The sequence below is a fragment of the Podarcis cretensis genome (assembly GCF_951804945.1).
Source record: "Podarcis cretensis genome assembly, chromosome: 7".
In the NCBI taxonomy this organism is placed as follows: Eukaryota; Metazoa; Chordata; class Lepidosauria; order Squamata; family Lacertidae; genus Podarcis; species Podarcis cretensis.
In genome coordinates, this window is record NC_137176.1 from 18,057,077 (window position 1) to 18,075,845 (window position 18,769).

Consider the following 18,769-nt stretch of genomic DNA (forward strand, 5'->3'; position numbering starts at 1 on the left):
CTCTCTGATTTCTCAACCAATGTAAACTTCTGCATATTATAAAATTGTATACATCCTTATATTATCTATCTACAGTGTTAACCCTCAATAAATTTGTGTATGTTTATTCAAAACCTGCCAAGGAGTCCAATTCATTTTGTTGTCTTTTTAAATAATTTGTAAAAGGTTCCCATTCTTCTTTAAAGTCACAGTTGTCCTTGTCTCATAATTTGCATGTCAATTTCGCCAGTTCTGCATAGTTCATCAATTTCTCTTGCCACTGTTCTTTTGTCATGGTTTCCTCATTCTTCCATCCTTGTGCAATCAAGACTCTTGCCACCGTTGTAGCATACATAAATAAATTCTTTTCCTTAGCAGGTCTTGTCCTACTCCACATGTGATGATTCCTGAGCAACACTTATTTATAGGAAAATTAAATCCCAAATTTCACTAAGATGATCCCTGTGTGGCTTAGAATGCAATCTTTTGCCACCTACAGTCATTCTGAGGCATTAAAGAATAATACAGTGGTACCTTGGGTTAAGTACTTACTTCGTTCCGTAGGTCTGTTCTTAACCTGAAACTGTTCTTAACCTGAAGCACCACTTTAGCTAATGGGGCCTCCTGCTGCCGCCACGCCGCCAATTTCTGTTCTTAGCCTGAAGCAAAGTTCTTCACCTGAAGCACTATTTCTGGGTTAGTGGAGTCTGTAACCTGAAGCGTATGTAACCCGAGGTACCACTGTAAATCTCCACAAATGCTATGAAAATACACTGCATTGCTAAAATTTAATCTTCAACCGATGCAGAACAAATCTTTGAACCATCCTGTGGATCCTTCCACTGTATCTTCCACTGTTTCTTTTCCTATCACTTGCCACTGAAACCTGAAATAGCATTCTTAAACCACGTTCAGTAATAAGTCTACTGGTCACCTCAAGAGCAATTCTGAGAAAGGTCTCCAAGGATATACATATTGGACTGCATCTGCAATGTTTAGATAACTTATCTGAATGAAGTGGTGAATAATGGCAGTAATAAACACAGAAAGTGTGTGTGAGAGAAGGCTGCCTCTCTTGTGTGGGTTTGTGTGTAGTTGATTTGGCATTCAGTCAGTGCTATATCTGGTGGCTTGTTCCACTGGTGACATCTTGTATTAATAAAAAGCAAACCCCGTTGTCTCCTAGTGCCTTTCAGGGTGAACCAGCAAAAGCTGTAAAATGTCAGATGCTGATATGAAAGATGATATCTCTCTGGCCTATATGCTCTGACAGTGACTCAAATATATTAGAAATGGGACTCCAGCAGGCAGCAGTTCTTCTCAAAGGGAAGGACATCCCAGAAACAGTCCACTAAAACTTCACAAAACTGATGTCTTCTTTCAAGACAGTTTCTTCGGTATTCAAAACAGGGATGAAGTAAAAAGTGAGAGATATGTGGGATGTGAAACACAAGAGCAGTCAAGTACAACATTCCTACAGTGAACATGTTTGCACATGGGGAGGAATGTTTGTCCAGCCAGCAGGTAAACTTCCTGTTTCCTTCTGGGCTGGGACAGACTTCCTCTGCATGTGACTAGAGGTGGGTGTGGCCTCACCTGTGCAGGTAATGACAAAAGCACAGGGCAGCCATCTCCATCTCTTTCACCACATGCATCGATGCCAAGAGAGAACAAAGGGACTTTCTTCTTATGGAATAGTTTCCAAGTGTATGTTACTTTTCTAAGCTAAGTCTGCCTTCTGGGATCCGATTGTGAACAGAATGTGAGTAAACTCTTTTTATGCTTTTGTAGAAGACTGTGTTGTGTCTTATCTTTTATGAGGGAATAAGGGGAAAATACCCGAACAGTTATTATAGAGGCTTTAGCGAGCCTGAGCAAACACATCCTCTGCAAGTCTAAAAGAAGGGAATGTTACTCTGCTAAAATTGTGGAACTTGTTAACACAAGTTGGATAAGGATATAATCAGACAATATATCCTTTCCTGCATCCCTGAACATTCCCACAAGATGGACAATAAGTAAAAGGTCATTGATTAAGAAAGGCCCATAGCACAGTGTTCAGTGAAGGCTCTAAACTATGGGTGGGTGGGAAGCTCTCAAAGCAAAATGGCTCTGACCTCCAGGGGAAGCAGTCTTATATAGGTTTTCCCCTCCCCTTTGCAAGGGCTCATGGGGCAGCTTTTTCCCATGAGCCCATTGCACAGAGAGGATACTGGGCAAAACCTTGCCCACTATTTTGCAACAATCTATGGGGCACATCGCCGCTAGGCAAAGACATTCCGTGCTTATGGGGCACAGATCAGAGCATATAATACAATAAAAAACGAACAAAGCTAATATCTAAAAAGAGGAAAATAATAAAAAGGAAAATAATGGAGAGAGAGAGGGGGGGGAAAACAAAAAAGAAACATACCCGCAAAAATACAAAATTATATATTCTATCAACCTTCTTCAATTCACCACCTCTCGCCTAGAATACTGTATACAGTGGTACCTCGGTTTACACATGCTTCATGTTACAGACTCCGCTACCCCAGAAATAGTACCTCAGGTTAAGAACTTTGCTTCAGGATAAGAACAGAAATTGTGTGGTGGTGGTGCGGTGGCAGCGGGAGGCCCCATTAGCTAAAGTGGTACCTCAGGTTAAGAACGGGCCTCCAGAACGAATTAAGTTCTTAACCTGAGGTACCACTGTAGTTCTGAATGTCTCACCGAACAAAGGCAAGCAAGCAAAATGATCAAGGGGCTGTAGCAACTCCTCTGTGGGGAAAGGTTGCAGCATTTTGGGGCTTTTAGTTTTGAGTTTAGAGAAAAAGTGAGTAAGGGGTGACATGACAGAATTTTAAAAAATGACACATGACACAAAGAAAGTAGGCAGAGAAAAGTTTTTCTCCCTCATGGACATCCAGTGAAGATTAATGTTGGAAGATTAAATACAGTTAAAAGATTCAATTAGCTACAGGAGATGCTGACGATAAGAGAATGGCAGATAAAGCTGGTTGAATACGTTGAAATGGCTAAATTGACACACAGAGTTCGCAATCAGGATGAGATGAAGTACCAAAAAGAATGGGGTAAATTTATGGTTTATATAAGTGAGAACTGTACAAATATGAAAATGTTGGCAGGATTGAAGTAAATCTTATGTCATGGTGTAATTTTTTAATTAAAGAAACTGTGAATTATGGATTGGAATAGGAAAACTTGTGGAAGGGAAGGACGGAAGTCAATGGCTCTATGGAGCATAAAGTAGGATATATGTAATAAGAGTTGATGTTTTTGTTGGTTGGTGTTGGTGTTCTTAAACCTCATAAAAATCATTTTTTTAAAAAATACAGTTAAAAGAAAGTATTTATTTCACACAGCGCATAGTAAAATGATGGAATTCCCTCCTATGGGAAGCAGTGATGGCCATCAATATGGATGGCTTTAAAAGAGGATTAAAGAAATTCAAGGAGAATGTGGCTATAAAGGCTACTAGGCCTAGTGGCCATGCTGTCTCCTTTGGAATGTGCATTTGAAAACCAGTTGCTAGAAACTACAAGAGGGGAGAGTGCTCTTGTGCCTGAGTCCTGTTTGCAGGTTTCCCATAGGAATCTAGCTGGCCACTGTGAGAACAGGACACTGGGCCAGATGGGTCTACTGGCCTGCAGGTAAAGGTAAAGGACCCCTGGACGCTTAAGTCCAGTCAAAGGTGACTTTGAGGTTGCTGCACTCAGCTTGCTTTCAGGCCAGTGTTTGTCCACAGACAGCTTTCCAGGTCATGTGGCCAGCATGACTAAACCACTTATGGCACAACGGGACACCCTGATGGAAACCAGAGTGCATGGAAACACCATTTGACAGGACTTAACCATCCAGGGGTCTTTTACCATTACCTCTACTAACCTGAAGCATTAGGCCCTTTTTATTTTTATTTTATCCAGGTATTAAACAGGCACTTTGAATAATGGATCCAACATACTACCTGACAAGAATTTTATGACTGAAGCTTTAAAAGGAGTTCAAATTTCTTTATGTGGAAACTGAAAGCAGATTCCTAGAATACCCTTATCTCAACTAACCTGCAGTCAAAGGGACATTGTTAATCCCTGATCTCAACTGGAAACCGATGACTTCAAAAGTATTATTCAGGGCATGAGACAATGAACTGAAATGGTTTTGAGGTTACTCGACATTTTGCAGGAGTAAACCAGAAATGGAACGGGGGGGGGGGGGGATGACAACACTACCAAACCACAATGACAGAATTGTGTGGCAAGGTTATTTGGTGCCATGCAACACTGTCATCATATTTCTCTAGCCTTTTCAAACACTGCCTGAGTTTCCCATCACGCCGAAGTGATTTTTAAATGTGTACGCCTCCATCACATAATAATTTACACGTCCCTGGCCTTGAACTAAATGTTGTCTCCCTCTGCTTGTAACCTGCGTATTCCTCTTGTGCTGATTTATAACAGCTTCTAAATACTAGAAGTGGCTTGTCATTCCCCCCACCCGCCTTTTGCCTGAGGCTGTTGAATTCCCTGCCACTTCGATATCCCTGTTTGAAGAAATTTTTTGTTCTCTGGAGCGTTTCAGGCAGTCCTATTTAGTTTTGTGATTTATTCTCCTGTACGTGTACCTTCAGATGCTCTCCGCGGAAGGTGCTTTATGAATGTGTGTTGCATTATACCGTACAGCTGAGTGGCTTATGGCTGGGGAAGTGGGAATTCTCTGAGATCTGAAACTCAAACAGCAGCAGCTATCCGTCATTCTTCTCGCTAGCTGTGTGAATATCTGATGTGCCCAAGGGGTTGAAAATGTGGTCACAATGGCTCAGTTTTGACTCAGACGTTGTCAGGGGTTCAGGAGCAGAAGCACAGGGAAGAGGGGAGATGGAGAGCGAAGGGGAAGAATCTGAGGGCAGCGTAGGAGAAGATGACAGTGGCCCGAGAGATTCCATGAGCCTCTCCAGCGAATCGGAAGATTCACAGAAGGGGGCGCCGGTGGCCAGGGCAAGGGGGGTCCCAAGGGGGACACCCCAGAAGCAAGGGGCCAGCGGGGACTCCCAGAGCAGCAGTTGGAAATCAGGACCAGCTTCCCCACGAGAGCAGAGTGGGGGGGAAGAGTCCCAAGGATCGGGACCAGTGCATTCCCCACCAGGGAGAGAAGATAAGGCAGGGCTGACCACACCTCCATCGGAGAGTCAGACAACGGAGGGGAGGTCAGATCCGGCCAGTATCCCGGAAGAGGGAAGCAGTGACAGAAGTAGTGTAACGGTCAGGAGGAAGGTCACTGGGTTGGCGCGAGAGGCAAGTTCAAATGTACAGGAGTGCGGGACAGCAGAGAATGAGGATTGGGAACCGGGTCCTAAAGCCCGCCGGAGGCAGGGGGAGGAGCTAAGCGACTCAGCGTCAGAGGAGTCCAGAAAGGGGAATGCCCCAGCGGGCAGGAGGACCCAGAGGAGAAGAGAGCAGCGGAAAAGGTGGAGCAGGGCTAGGATCTTAAACTGGTGTCAGAGGGGAGAAGATTCAGACGGGACTTCGCCGGTCTAGGGTTTAAGACGTAGAGCTACGCGCTGCGGCTTTGAAATGGAAACTGAACCTCAAAAAAGACTTTTGTACATAACGACAGCCTGGCGTTGGTCCTCTGTGAGCTGGGACCTAGGGGCAGCTCTGACAGTAAGTCCCGTCTCTCAAAAAAACTCGCAACGTGAGTGGACGCAGCGAGGGGCGAAGCTTGGTGCTTTGCGAGCTCACGAAGACAGGACAGGATGAATACCGAAGAGAGAATGGCAGCCTTGCAAGAAGCAGTGACAAGGCTTAACATGGAAATTGCAGCATCCAGGAAGAGAGAGGACGAAGCAGCCGCTGCCTGCCGAGATCTGTAAACCAGGTTGGAAATGCTGACCAAACAGGGGCTACCGGGTGCCAGACCAGAGGGGATTGGTCTAGGAAAGAGGGGAGGCAGCCTCGTGTCTCATTTCGATGGGAGCCTGCAGCAGTATCCTAACTTCAGAGCAGACGTAGTTTATGCGCTCAAGTTACTGCAGAAGGACTTTAGAGATGAGGAGGAAAAAGTGGGCTTCATACTAACTCATCTCCATGGAGAAGCAAAAGCGTGGCTGCGCAATCTGTGGCGAGATAATGACCCAGAAATGCGGATGCCTTTATTAAGGCGATGGACGCTTGTTTTTTATCAGCAGTAGATGTAGATGTCGCCAGAAGAGAGATACATGGACTGAGACAAGGCAAAGCCACTGTAAGACAATATCACTCCCGCTTTTTTGCATTGGTCAACGCGCTGGGATGGGAAAAAGACTCAGCTGCTGTCCGGGACCTGTTCTGGGAGGGGCTAAACGGGGCTGTGAAAGATGAAATTGCAAGGGGGGAGAGACCCCAGAGCACTAAAGAAGTGGTCCAGAAAGCGCTGGCGATTGGAGTGAGGCTGGAAGAACGTCCTTGGAGCAAGGACGAAGGGCATTGGGGACGCACGCCAGCTAGATCACCTCCTTTCTTTCCCAAAGAAACAGCGCACGCTCAGTCCACGCCTCCAATGGGAGGGGGAGAAGAGCCGATGGAGATAGGTGGTGCCAGGGCTCAGTCAGCAGCCAGAGCCCTGACACCAGGAGCAGTCAAGACGAAGGCTCCTAGAGGGAACAGGAAGTGTTACGTCTGCGACAGTGCTCAGCACATGGCGAAAGAGTGTCCCCAGAGGCTCCACAAGCACACTGCAGCCTCAGCAACAGTAAAGGGAACAGTTCAGCAGGAGGAACCACTGCAGGGAAACGACGGAGTCTGGCTGGAGGCAGAGGCACTGGGGGCCAGTCAGACGAGTCAGTGAAGAAGTCCCCAGAGATCTTACAGCCCACAGACCCTCTCCCGCCCAAACCAGTGGTGCAACTCACTGCATCGCTCCAACTACCCAATGGACTCACCATGGACGTTCCTATCACCATTGACTCTGGTAGCAATGCAGACTTTGTAGGAGTGGACTTTATCAAGCAACATCGCATAGCACTCCTGCCGGCCACGATGCCCCTGAACGTTGTCACGGTCGATGGCAGAGAGCTGCTGGGGGGACAGGTGATGTAGCAGACACCGCCACTGGTAATGCAAATTGGAAATCACCGCGAAGTCATCAGCTTCAACGTCACCCACCTGTCGGACACGCCCATAGTATTGGGCATGAGTTGGCTGCACAGGCACAGCCCGGCATTAGCATGGTACCAGCGTCAACTGACCTTCTGCTCCTCCTACTGCGCAGAACACTGCATCCTGACTAGCCAGGAGGATGAGGGGCAGGAAGATGGACCCCAGCTACACTTAGGCATGTTGCAAGCGGCACCCGACAAGTACAAAGAGTTTTTGGAGGTCTTCTGCGAGAAGGAAGCGGACAAGCTACCTCCCCACAGGCCCTACGACTGCAAGATTGACCTCCTGCTGGGGGCGACGCTGCCGACGGGGAAACTGTATTCCATGTCTGAAGATGAACTGCGTGAACTCAGGGAGTTCATAGACCACAACTTGAAGCGGGGATTCATCCGAGAATCCAAGGCAGTGGGGGGCAGTCCTGTGTTCTTCGTGAAGAAAAAAGACACGCCCCAAAAGAGGCTTGTAGTTGATTACAGAATTTTAAACTCGAAAACCAAGCCCACGGCGTTCCTGATGCCCAAGATCGACGACCTGCTCGCAATGGTGAGGAAGGGACGCATCTTCACCAAGTTGGATCTTCGAGGGGCGTACAACCTCATACGTGTGCGGGAGGGCGATGAGTGGAAGACAGCCATGTTTACGCCTTTGGGCACCTATGAATACAGAGTTATGCCATTTGGTTTACAAAATGGTTCCCATTGTTTTCAGGCCTTCATGCACCACGTGTTAGCGGGACTCCTCTACAAGAAGTGCGTCTGCTTCCTGGACGACATTCTGATTTTTTCGGAATCGCAGGAGGCTCACGAGAGGGATATCAAGGAGGTCCTGCAGAGACTACGCGAGCACAGACTTTACGCCAAACTGGAGAACTGCCAGTTCGACGTGACGGAGGTGGATTTCCTGGGCTACAAGCTGTCCGACAAGGGACTCGCCATGGACAGCACCAAGGTCCGCTCGGTGCTGGACTGGAAGAGCCAGCGCAATCGGAAGGAGGTCCAGAAGTTTGTCGGCTTTGCCAACTTTTATCGCAAGTTTATCAAGGGGTTCGCTATGCAGACGGCAGCCATCACGGACACCCTCAGCTCCAAGAAGAAGAAGTTCATCTGGACAGAGCAGGCGGAGCAGTCCTTTCAGAAACTCAAGCGTCTCTTCGCGTCCGAAGAACAGCTGCTACATGTGAACCCCAGCAGACCCCTGAGGGTTGAAACGGATGCTTCAGACAGAGCCGTGGGGGTGGTCCTGTTGCAGCAAGATCCGCAAGGGGACTGGAGGCCGTGCGCTTTCTACTCCAGGAAACTCAGCAAGTCGGAGCAGAACTACACCATCTGGGACAGGGAGTTGCTGGCCATTCATGCAGCCTTCAAGGCGTGGCGGCACTTCCTCATCGGAGCCAAACACACAGTGCAGGTTCGCACAGACCATAAGAACCTGGAGTATTGGCGCACGGCGCGGTTCCTGAACCAGAGACACATCCGCTGGGCGGAGTTCTTTGCGGATTTCGACTTCAGGATAGAATATATCCCCGGGGACAACAACATCATGGCTGATGCGCTGTCCAGGAAGCCGCAGTATCTCGAGGAAGCGGCACCGGTGGCGGCCAAACACATTTTCGCACCCGGAGCGTGGGCATGCGCTTCGGCCACCGTGGACCTGGAAGCAGTGCGTCGCGCGCTGCAAACAGATTCCTTCGCACGATCCAAGATGGAGGAAGTGCGAAGCGGCGCTGCGAAGGACAACGAGTTCCAGATACGCGACGGACTGCTCATCCGCAAAGGGGCCATCTACGTGCCGGGAGACGACCTCTGCGCGAGAGTACTGCAACAGTTACACGACGCACCCAGCGCCGGACATTTCGGCACGGACAAAACGGTGGAATTAGTAGCCAGAGACTTTTGGTGGCCCAAGATGCGGGGAGAAGTCGCGGATTACGTCACTAGGTGCGACACATGCCAAAGGGCCAAGCCAGTGCACAGACCGCCGGCGGGACTGTTGGAAACGCTACAGACCCCGCTCGAACCGTGGGAGAGGGTGGCACTGGACTTTGTCACTGATCTGCCCAGCTCGAGGGGCAAAACAGCAGTACTCGTGGTAGTAGACTTGTTCACCAAGATGGCCCACTTCATTCCTTGCGCGAAGGTGGCCACGGCGGAGCAGACCGCCAAGCTGTTCATAGACCACGTGTTCAAGGTGCACGGCCTACCGCGGTCTATCCTGTCCGACCGGGGGCGCCAGTTCATCTCGAGTTTCTGGCAGAAGCTGATGGGCATCCTGAACGTCAAGGTCAACCTAGCGTCGGCAAGACACCCGCAGACCAACGGACAAGCGGAGAGGGTCAACGCCATCATGCAGCAGTACCTGAGATGCTACGCGAATCAGCAGCCCTCGACCTGGGTGGACTATCTACCGCTGGCTGAGTTTGCCTACAACAACACGAAACACGTGTCCACGGGGGTGTCCCAGGCGACAGGGGGCGAGGGGGTCATGGACGTGTGTTGCATTATACCGTACAGCTGAGTGGCTTATGGCTGGGGACACCCCAGAAGCAAGGGGCCAGCGGGGACTCCCAGAGCAGCAGTTGGAAATCAGGACCAGCTTCCCCACCAGAGCATAGTGGGGGGGAAGAGTCACAGGTATCGGGAGTAGCGTCTCCCCCAGCAGGGAGAGGAGAGAAGTCAGGGCTGATCACGCCTCCATCAGAGAGTCAGACAACGGAGGGGAGGTCAGATCCGGCCAGTATCCCGGAAGAGGGAAGCAGTGACAGAAGTAGTGTAACGGTCAGGAGGAAGGTCACTGGGTTGGCGCAAGAGGCAAGTTCAAATGTACAGGAGCGCGGGACAGCAGAGAATGAGGATTGGGAACCGGGTCCTAAAGCCCGCCGGAGGCAGGGGGAGAAGCTAAGCGACTCAGCATCAGAGGAGTCCAGAAAGGGGAATGCCCCAGCGGGCAGGAGGACCCAGAGGAGAAGAGAGCAGCGGAAAAGGTGGAGCAGGGCTAGGATCTTAAACTGGTGTCAGAGGGGAGAAGATTCAGACGGGACTTCGCCGGCCTAGGGTTTAAGACGTAGAGCTACGCGCTGCGGCTTTGAAATGGAAACTGAACCTCAATAAAGACTTTTGTACATAACGACAGCCTGGCGTTGGTCCTCTGTGAGCTGGGACCTAGGGGCAGCTCTGACAGACGTATATGCATGCAAGGGTAGGGATGGGGTTATCTCCATGTGGTGCACTTCAAAATCTTCTCACAAACCCATCCAGTGCAGTGAATGAGAATAATCTCACAAACATGTATCTTGCATGAATGCAAAGGCGAATCCATAGATGTTGGGCATTTATTTATTGAAAAGCATTTCTAAACTGCTCAGTATTTTAAAACCTCTCACATCGTAGGCAAAACTATGGCATAAAAACAAGAAAACAGAATCAGGGTGTGAACATTAAATGCTGTAATAAAAACAGAAACTCAGTTATAAACAAGGTGCAGTCTAAGGGGTTGGGAAAAACCTGGGCAAAAATATAAATTCATAAAAGACATCAGAAATGTCTGATACATACAACAGGTAGAAGGGCATTCCAGACCGCATGGAGGAATAGCAGAAGATGCCTGTTTTCTTTTTTTTAAAGAAATTTATTTTTTTTTAAAAAAAATTTTATTAGTATTTTCCACAACAACAACACGAAAGATATCTAAAAATAACAATACACACAAAAATCAACATTCGACAACTAAAGAAAGCAACAACAAGAACAACAACAACAAAAAAACACAAATCCGTATCTTACAAGTTAATATTATAAACACTAAAACAACAAGACATTGACTTCCTCCAACCCCACAGCACCTCCTTTATCTCTCATTGTGTCTTCCTGTTTTCCTGTTTTCTTTATCATCTCTATCCTAACATCTAGATATAAATCCCTCTTTCATATCCTTTCACTTCACAAGGTTATTCCAGACTCAGCCAGATTTCTGTCCTCAAACCTTGACTTTTGGGGTATTCATTTAGGCACTCCCATTCTTTTTTTACTTCACTTTTTGGTTTTTGTCTTATTATGTCTGTCAATTTGGCTAATTCTAAGTATTCTGAAAGCTTACATAGCCACTCTCCCCTGGTGGGTAACTGATTCCCTTTCCAGTTCTTAGCCACCAGGATTCTTGCTTCAGACATTGCGTATAAGAAAAAAATAGTTTTGTCTTTTGGAATATTGTCATTTAAAATTCCTAAAAGGAATGCCTCTGGCCTTTTACTATTTGATATTCATTAATATTTTCTTTATTTCTTCGTGGAAAATGCCTGTTTTCAGGTCACCACCCTGTAATATTCTGTAAGGCAAGGTGCCATGAGCAAAATTTCCTGTTGATTTAAGTGGTTGACAGGTCTACTATACATGCAGTAGCCTGGTCCTAAGTTGTTATGTTAGTAATAAGACCTTGAACATCACCTAGAAGTTGATTGGCAACCAGTGCAGTTTCTTCAGTAGAGGTGTAGTATGTATGCACCCAAGTATGTCATGTCACATATGTGTTTTATTGTAGAACGCTGAATTTAGAACATGGATCTGTATTAAGGTACATGTTTTGTGTTTCAAGCCACCTAGTCGTGACCAGGATTAGCCAATCAACAAAATTAGCAGATGATGATAATCATGCATCTGTGGAATTCTGTCTTTGTGAATTATGATATGAACCAACCTCATCCACCACTTCCAGACTAATGCACAGATGAGAAATTAGAGTTGTATGCTTCACTAATGTTTGGGTGTAGCTCTTGGCTTAAGGAACATATAAAATGCATTTAATATCATTACTCTCTGTCATCTTAACCTACCTCATAGAGTTGTTGTAAGGATGGAAAATGCCACATTTTCCACCATGAGCTCCATTTGGAATAGAACATAAAATAAATATATCTGCTTGCTCATTACGCATTAAGCCATATATGATCGGGATTGTATTGGTTTGGGGCTACTTAAGTGGCTTGCGTGTTACCAGGGCTTTTTTCAGCCAGAACTCGCCAGAACTCAGTTTGGGCACCTCTCACGTGAGCACCATTGCCATTATGAGACAACAAGGGAGAAGTTAATGGTGTGTTCTGGCACCTCTTTTTTTTATAAAAAAAAATAGTGCTGTGTGTTACCTAATTTGTGTGGCTATTCCCTCCCCCCCACAGGTGGAATAAGTGAAGACAACGGACACAGAGTTTTAGGTTAATGGGCGAAAATGGCCACAACTTTATTGATTACAGGAAAGAAGGGTATTGGCTTTAGGCATTGGCCCTAACCGACTATCCGGTCTGACCGGGAAGGGTTAAACACCAACAGGGGGAGCCACCCGAGATGCATATCCCTAGGCGCTCCCCGAGGGGTTACCGCTCGGGGGCGCGCTTTAGGCCCTAGCCTCTGTAGGTTTCGGACGAGGCGTCGCCCCTCGGAGTCCTTTAACGAACTACCCTTCAAGCATTGGGGGAGGTGATGGCGTTCCTCCCCCCCAACCTCATCTGCATGATAATACCCCGGCCAATGCCTACCGCCAAAACCGAGGGAGTTGTGACGATTTGCTACGAGGTAGGCGAAAAAACCAAGTGGCTCACAAAACCAGCCAATTAGCCAAATGGAAAAACTCCTACCAGGCCCCTTGCGGCGACCAGCCGAAGCCCATAGCAAGATCAGTGGCAAAACCTAAAGGGCGGGTGGGTGGGAAACTGCGTCGTCTCCAGGGAAGAAAGGGGGCGAGCCAGGGGCTGCCCTGACCTTAAGTGGCCCTAGGAAGGCCCGCCCCTGCCGCCAGCCAATTGGCTGGCGCCACAGGGTATGCTAATTGGGTGAATCCCTGTCTCCTGCGAGGCTGACGCCAGCCTCGCAGAGTGAGTGGGGGCAGGGTCGTGATCCCACAACCCCCCCCTCCTCCTGAAGATCGGAAGGGGCATTATGACCTTATGAATGAAGCAGATTCTGTGACATTAATTAAGGAAACTTCTTGACATGCTTCCTGACTCGCAGAATCTATAGGATTCTGGACAAACCAGAACATTTATTTATTTATGTTCAATATTGTTCCATGCATCCAGACATTGTATGTAATTCTATGTATATGCCCATTTTCTGTATATGGGCATATTCATGCTTTGTATTTTGGTTCATTTAACTTAAATGTATTGATAACACATCTATGTTTATTGTACAGTATTTACTTTTATTTCTCAATAAATCTTATTCCCTGCACAAACTATTTTACACACTGTACCAAGTTCCCTAAAAATGCATGTAGATTATATCATACAAGGGAAATTCAAAGATGGTGTATTAGGATATTATGAAGAACAGTAAGTCCCAGTTGTCCCAAGTCACAATTTCCTCACTTTAGACAGACTACACAATACTGAGGTACATGGACTTAAGGTCTGATTCTGTTTAAGACAGGTTCCTATTTTCCTGTCAACTTAACTTTACTCTCTAGCTGCAAAATCAAACCCATCTTTTAATTCCTCATTTTACTTGTTTTCTCTTACTCAAACATTCTCAAAGATGCCTATGGCATCGATAGTTTTACATTTTCTAGTTTCCAAAATTGTTGACTGACAAAAATGGGGCGGGGGGGGGGAATGAGGAAGATGAATAGTCTCAGGGTAAACCAAACCCTTCTTGGTACAGATCCTCTTAAATTTCCTTTGATTTGCTGGGGTGTTGTTTTTCTTTCCAAGTGTGAGGAAACCTCACATTTTCCTGTAGCTGTGGATTGCTGAAGAGATATGTCTCAAGTTTATTTCTTCTTCTTTGCCAGTTCCAATTTAGCTGCCAGTAGTAAATATGAAGTGATATGATTTGATACAATATATGAGCTCCTCTTTTCGTATTTTGGTGCAATCTCTCTCCCCAACGCTTTGTAGTTGCCTTCTCTGGGGAGACAACTAATAAAAAAGGAAATAATTGAAGACTACGGCTGCTGGCCTAAGAAAGACTTCCTAGAGAATAGTCAAGCAAGTCTCCCTCAGGCTGAGCAGCAACCAAGCAATATAATGTATTGGCAAAAGCATTATAATAACTTGAGAGTAGTTTCTTTCTCTCCCCCTACCCCTTTTCAGTTCCTTGGGAAAATCTACAAATAACCTCCTACCCATGAGATTATATGGCAGCTTTCCCCAAGCTGATTACTACCTGGAGTGAACTACAAGTTACTGTGTTTTATAATAGCTCAGTTACCTGAAGTTGCTGCATTATCTATATATCCTCTGTTTGTTTTAGCTATTCTTCACCACAGCTGAGGAGTTTTTAAGGAGCACTACTTGCTTGCCTTGACTGTAATCTCTTCTGTTTGTCACTGTATACTCTTTTGTGACTCTTTTGCACACTCAATCTCTCTCTCTCTCTCTCTCTCTCTCTCTGATCAGCCACTGTATTTTTAAGAGCATTTTTGGTAGTTTCTTCCTTATAACTCACCATAAAGAAAGACATGGTTGGTTTTCATGAGTGGCTTGAAACAGCATGGATGATACAGCATTGTTCTGTATTGTCTCATCTGACTGCCAGAGGCTCTCAAGTCTCTCAGAACCTGATGGCAAAGCCCTCTTTCTATCTCAGGAAGCAATCCAAGCCCAAGATCCACTGGGATTTTTTTAAGATCCCATGGATCTCTAGCTCAAACAGCCAATACCTGGCACAGCTATGCTAGCATAAGTCTCACATTCCAGCTCAGCTGAAGATACACCAGCATACTTCCCTCATCCCAGCTCAAAATGAAAAAGGGAGCCAGGCAGTCTCTGCTGTTTATGTTGACAGAAGCACCAGCTTCCCAAGTCTACCTACAAAAGAGGCAATAAAATTGCTGAGTGGCTGAGTTTGATGGCACAGAAACCTCCATTTAAAAGGTTTATCTTCCTCTTGGGTCAAAAAGACCTAGGCACAGGAGCTCAGCAGCAGAAGGTCTGCAAGCTTTAATGGCTAAAAGCTGGAATTCATTTTGATAGAAATCCACTAGGAAAGTTTGAAGTTATAAAAAGTGAGCAAGCAAATCCAGTCTTCCAGGGAAATATAGCATTTCCCAGAAAACAAAAACTTGCAGTCAAACTACGCATTGTAATAAACATGTGCCCCAAATGGTGACCATGTGTTTAATTTGCCCTTCTTCTCTCAGAATGCCTGAAAGAATTTACCATGTGTTGTGAAACGCACATTAGTCTGCATTTCCTCACCCACACTCTGCATCATTGGCTGCAGATGGTGATGGCAGTGGTGGTGTTGGGGAGAACTTCATGATGTCACAACATGAGGTAAGTTCTGTTAGGCATTATGAGTGAAAAGAAGGAATCAGACAGCTGCTATCTCTGGCAACTCCTACACATTTGCTGCAATGTCTAGTGGGCTGACATTTGTGTGTAGAAATTGCATTTTTATTCAGTTGTTTACTTCCCAAGGCCTTTATTTAGGGATACAGAACCCTGTTCAATTAATTTGTCTAATCTTATTAAAGCTTTTTTTTTGGGGGGGGGCTTCTCTATATTCAGGCAATTCATCTGAGGATAGAACTCCACATTTGCTTCAAATTGTCCCTTTAGGATGGGTATTTTCTCAAAATATTTGAATTTGCAGGTGTTTTCCCCTTAATCTCTAGATTTCTGCAATAAAGATGTACATGCTCAAAACCTTGACTATTAACAACAGCATTTGAATGTATAATTTTTAATTCCTAATAATAAAATGGAATCTAAACTACATTTCTCGAGTGACCAATGCCGGCAATGAACATGCTATAAAGCCTTCACTGAACAAATATGGCTGACCTCCATGAACTATGGATTTTTCTTCCCCTTGGTTAGTAGGTATAGACCCACCCACCCCTGCCAAAAAACCCCACCCACTTACCACAATTCATGGTTTCAGGAAAAACGTAGAAATTCTATTTCATATCCATATGGTATTTCATTATTTACTTTAAGCTGCCCAGAGAACTTTATGCTATGGGTAAGAATGGACAATTCTGCCAGTTTTGATTCCTCTTAGTTTCTCATTTTTCCAGTCTTAAGTTCAGTCCTTCATATTTCCACATCAATTTGCTTTTTTTTTTAAAAGGTCATCATGAAAATTCCTCAGCATTTTAGTGTGAATTTCTTCTAACATGCATATTTTTGCAAAGTAATTCTCCCTAACATAAAGGATTTTTCTATGTTATAGTTACTAATATTTGTACTTGACTTCAATGCATTATGTACACATTACTTGGCTAGAGAAGTCCATTGCAAAATTCAGAGAAGTGCAAATTTCAAAGGATGGTTGCATATTGTTTCAGAAAGTGCAAATTTGGGAGGTTTGTGTTTAAATGTGAACAGCATACAAATGCCTATCATCACCATTTTCCCCCCATATTTAGTCTTGACTGTTCTTCCCCCTCCTCTTCAGTCCCCCTCACATCTTGATAAGTTTGCAAAAGTGTTCAGGGGTGGTGGTGAATGAGAGACTGGAAGCTGAGGGGATTGGTACCCAGCCATTAGGAACCAACGGAAAATTCTGAAATGTTTCACCTTTCATTAAAAATTTCCAGATTAAAGATGGCAAACCTAGACTACACTTGCAGCATCACTTATTAAAGTCTCTTGAGCAGCCAGTCTACCATCTTTTTGCATGAGATTTGAGAAGATTGCTCTGACTCAATTGACAGTACTCAGCTAAAAGGCCATTCATTTTGCTTGCAGCATCTCCTTATACCCCAGCCACTGTAAACATCCCAAATATGATGCCTTTACTTTATATAAGAAATGAAAGTCCAAACTGCTGTTGGGTTCATAGCTCTTATTCCTACAGGCCTCCAGAGATAATTCTGTTTTAAACTGTTGTAAGTCAACAAGCTTCTGGAAGAGATATTGCTGAAGTCACTTAAGAAATACTGGAGCTTGCTCAGCCTAAGCGACAAGGAGAAAGGTTGATAAAAGTGATTCAGATAGTCCAGGGAATGAATGTTATAACTGAGTACAGTTCCAGTGCACTGTGTTATATTAAAATGTGACTTTGATCCATAAAGAGAGAATCATAGCTCTCCTGGTATATAGCTTTACAGGAACACCAAGACCGAATTGTTGGGTTTACAGCTTAAACAATGCAGAAAATTTCATTTCAAGTAACCCAGGGCAGTCTGGAACATGTTCAGATTTGTCACTTCTTCTTCTTACTCCTGTTCTTAAAATTAAAAGCATTGTTTTATGGTTTGAACCATTCACCAGGTACTTGTTTAAATTCCTTGCGTGTCCCTTTCTGAGGGCAAAGGCAAGCACAAAGAAAGAAAGAAAAAGAACAATACTTCAATGCTACCAACGGAAAATAGAGTAGTAATGTAGGGGGCGATGCTAAGTATGGGAAGCTTGCATAATTTACACTAGTGTAAGTACTCCAGATCCAAACTCTGTTCGGGAGTGGCACTACTGCTGTTGGAGCCAGCCTAAGCATGTGAGAGGTTACTTTGGCTATTGTGTGCTACTGTAAAAAGGAAATTAATAACAAACCATTTAAATCGCAGGGCTTTCTGTAATTTTACTGCTATAACAGCATTTCATTTTTATTAAATTGCAACTTACTTTACATTTCCTTTGATAAGCCGGAAGGAGTGGACAGGAATCTAGTGCTTCTTCTCATGAGTGTTTTCTGTAAAATGCACATGGATGCATTACTGCCACACTGTTATTTCCCGTTCCGACATCCCTGAGGGATTATCTAGCTACTGTTGGGAGATAAAATGCTGGATCTTAGTCTGATCCACTAGGCAAATCTTACATTCTGTCATGGGCCAGGAGTCAGCTTCACCTGCTGAGCAGCAGCCTGAAGGGGAGAAGGCAGAGAGGGTGGAATGACTCCACCTGCAGCTGATTAGCCTTCAAGGACACAGAGGAAAAGGCGCAGATGAGAACCAGCTGGCTTCAGCCTTCTTAAGCAGAGCTTCCAGCAGCAGTCAGATGTTGGAAACAATGCTTGCAGTTCCTTGCCACTTCCTGCTTGTCTTGACCACATGATCATCGGATTCCGTGACTCCTGGACCACCTGACAACATAGACTGCTATTCTCCCTATGGACCTGACATAGGATGCTGACTCTGTCTCTAGGCAAGTACACCTCCGGAGACTCTTCTAGTCTGGTCTTCCACTCCACTGAGCTCTGCACATTGTTGCTCAGGCAACAAGACTACGACACACTCTCCTTTTCACAAAGACACATTATATGTTTGACCTTTAAGCCAATGCCTTATTCAGCTGACATTTGCCAAACAGTTGACTGTCATAGAAAACAGCAGTTCCCATATGAATTTCTTCCCTTCGCTAGTGATATCTGCATCCTTATATCATGGTGTTTCCTGCTTGGCAGGGGGTTGGACTCGATGGCCCTTGTGGTCTCTTCCAACTCTATGATTCTATGATTCTATTCTATCATGGGTTTTCCTGATTCTGCTAGTGCCAGGCTCTGGAACCTTTGGCCCTCCAGATGTTGCTTAACTACAACTTCCATTATCACTGGCCATTGGCCATGCAGGCTAGGGCTGATGGGAATTAGAGTCCAACAACTTCTGGAGGGCCACCGTTTGCCCAAGTCTTCAGCTCATGGAATCCCTGTGACATGGAGTGGGGGACATACACAATTTAATGATGCCAGCAGATTAAATAAGTTGCAATTACAGAAGGA

At 45.5% G+C, this 18,769-nt stretch overlaps 1 long non-coding RNA gene across 1 annotated transcript in view; it reads left to right on the top strand.

Annotated features, from left to right (window-relative positions):
- Positions 1-18,769, top strand: part of LOC307221015 — a 44,331-nt gene that overhangs the window by 12,362 nt on the left and 13,200 nt on the right. Inside the window, exon 2 of the long non-coding RNA XR_013841282.1 lies at positions 15,243-15,378. This is a non-coding gene — a long non-coding RNA (uncharacterized lncRNA). The remainder of the gene's footprint in view (positions 1-15,242; positions 15,379-18,769) is intronic.